The 2824-nt window shown below is 42.3% G+C and overlaps 1 pseudogene; it reads left to right on the forward strand.

The window, feature by feature from the left end:
- The first annotated feature begins 1206 nt into the window (after positions 1-1206).
- Positions 1207-2082, forward strand: LOC102823554 (annotated as a pseudogene).
- The last annotated feature ends 742 nt before the right edge of the window (positions 2083-2824 follow it).

Here is a 2824-nt window from a genome sequence, read left to right on the forward strand (position 1 = left end):
ATAACCTAAAAAAAAAATCTGCTCCCATAAATATTTACAGCCTGAGAAATCCTAGGCAGGGTCGCTATGAGTTGGAACCGACTCCATGGCACATAACAACAACAACAAATATATTAAGTTGCTTTCATTTGGAATTGTATTACAGGTAACTTCTACTTAATTTTCTTTTTCATTCTTTGCCAAAATTCCCAAATAGTCTATAATAAGTATACATTATTCATATACCCAGTTTTCATACATTATTGAATATGCAGTGTTTCTCTGACTTTGTTCCCCAACAATGGTATTACAGAACCATTCAGTCCCTCTTTGGCCAAAAGAACCAAAAGGGTGGATTGTTGAAGAGTTTCCCACAGTGACAGCTTTCAGTTTACTGTGCCCCATGTAAAGCTTCCCCTCTGTCCACCTAGGCTAAGGTTCCTCTCCGTTTCACAAAGAAACTCCAGCTTATGGGCCAGATCTTCTGTCATGACCCACCTCCCAAGCAGAATACCACACAGTGGGCCCAGCTCTCTGGACACTGAATCACCCAATCAACTCCTCCCATGTGGGGTGTAGAGGTGGGAGTCACTCCCTCACTAGCACAATGCCTGGAAGTAACAACAGAGAGAAGAAGAGTGTCAAGATGACTCTTGCTCCCCAGGCGCTGACCACCTGTCCAGAATGTCCATCTCTTTCTCCTTCCATTGAATGTCCCAGTTCATTCTGTAAATGAGTCTCTTGATGACCACCCCACAGCCAAGTGTAAACTGGTTAAATAAAAGCAGTCTAGGCCCCAGGAGCTGGGACCTCTTTGACAGGCAGGTAGATATGAGATCATGCAAATTTCAGGCTAAAAGAGAAATTTGCAACCGATGCTACACAGCACGCCATCACTGATTAACTAAGGAGACTTGAAGGGTCAGGAGAGCAGCCTCTGGTCTCCGTCAGGCTGGGTCCCTCTCTCTACACTCATCCACTTAACAGGCTGAGGCTCCTGGGAAAAGACTCAGCTAACTCCTACCCAGGCTCCTGGTTCAGTTACCCATCTCCTCTGAGTCTGAACTCACTGGAATATTCCCTTTCCCACTGGAAGGGAAGGATCCTCAAGAGACTACCACTTCGAGCTTCCCCACCCCTTCAACCCCACCCGTAGAGATTGCTGGGTCTGCAGGTCTGTGGTGAGCTGCGGGTGCTGGCTTCTGTCCCACAGGATGGGTTTTTGTTAAAGTTGTCAAGAACAAGGCCTACTTCAAGAAATAGCAAGTGAAATTTAGAAGAAGACGAGAGAATAAAACTGATTACTATGCTCGAAAACACTTGGTAATCCAGGATAAAAATAAATACAACACACCCAAATACAGGATGACTGTTCATGTAACCAACAGAGATATCATTTGCCAGATTGCTTATGCCCTTATAGAAAGGGATGTGATTGTCTGCAGCATATGCTCACAAACTCCCAAAGTATGGTGTGACAGTTGGCCTAAAAAATTATGCTGAGGCATTTTGTACTGGCCTGCTGCTGGCCTGCAGGCTTCTCAATAGGTTTGGTATGGACAAAATCTACGAAGGCCAAGTGGAGGTAACAGGAGATAAATACATATGGAAAGCACTGATGGTCAACCTGGTGCCGTCATCTGTTACTTGGATGCAGGCCTTGCCAGAACTACTACTGGAAATAAAGTTTTTGGGACTCTGAAGAGCACTGTGGATGAAGACTTGTCTATCCCTCACAGTACCAAGCAATTCCCTGGTTATGATTCAGAAAGCAAGGAATTCAATGCAGAAGTACATCAGAAACACATCATGGGTCAGAACATTGCAGAGTATATGCATTACCTAATGGAAGAAGATGAAGATGCTTACAAGAAACAGTTCTCTCAATACATAAAGAACAGCATTACTCCAGACATGGAGGAGATGTATAAGAAAGCACATACTGCTATCCGAGAGAATCCTGTTTATGAGAAGAAGCCTAAGAAAGATGTTAAAAAGCAGAGATGGAATCATCCCAAAATGTCTCTTGCCCAGAAGAAAGATCGGGTAGCTCAGAAGAAGGCAAGCTTTCTCAGAGTTCAGGAGTGGGTTGCTGAGAGCTAAATCAAACCACAATTTTCTATGAGATTGTTCCAGAGAATGATAATAAACTTATTGACCATGCAAAAAAAAGAGAGAGAGACTACCACTTAAATTGCCCTGACATCTCCAAGAGGAGTTACCCTGACACCAGAACTAGATGGTGCCCAGTTACCACTGCTGACTATTCTAATCAGTACCAAAATTGTTGTTGTTGTTGTTGTTAAGAGCCGTCGAGTTGGTTCCGACTCATAGCAATCCTGTATAGGGTTTCCAAGGAGTTATTGATGGACCCTTATAAAATGGGAGGAAATTATGAAATGAAACCTCAAATATCTTAAAAACAACAACAACAACAATTACTTTCAAACAAAGATGAGACTGAAAGGGAGCAGGGAAACTAGATTAATGAAAATGGAACAACCAGAATGGAAATGAGAATGTTCACACATTATGAAGAATGTAGCCAATGTCACTGAACAACTTGTGTAGAAATTGTTGAATCAGAACCTAAACTGCTATGTAATCCTTCACCAAAAGCTCAATAAAAAAAAAATTTTTTTTAAATGTTAAAGCCAATATTGAGGAAGTTGAGGTCAACATTGATCCAATAGGTATGTATATACACCTTTTCTGCTCTTGATGATTTTCATTCTTAGCTCTAACCTTCCCTTTGGTTAAAGTCCTAGGTAGGAACAGGTTTCCACCAGGCCCTTTGAACAAAACAAGCTGCATCCTGAGTTTTCCAGGGGTGACTAGGTGGTGA

This window comes from Chrysochloris asiatica, unplaced genomic scaffold (genome assembly GCF_000296735.1).
Source record: "Chrysochloris asiatica unplaced genomic scaffold, ChrAsi1.0 scaffold00038, whole genome shotgun sequence".
NCBI classification, from domain to species: Eukaryota; Metazoa; Chordata; class Mammalia; order Afrosoricida; family Chrysochloridae; genus Chrysochloris; species Chrysochloris asiatica.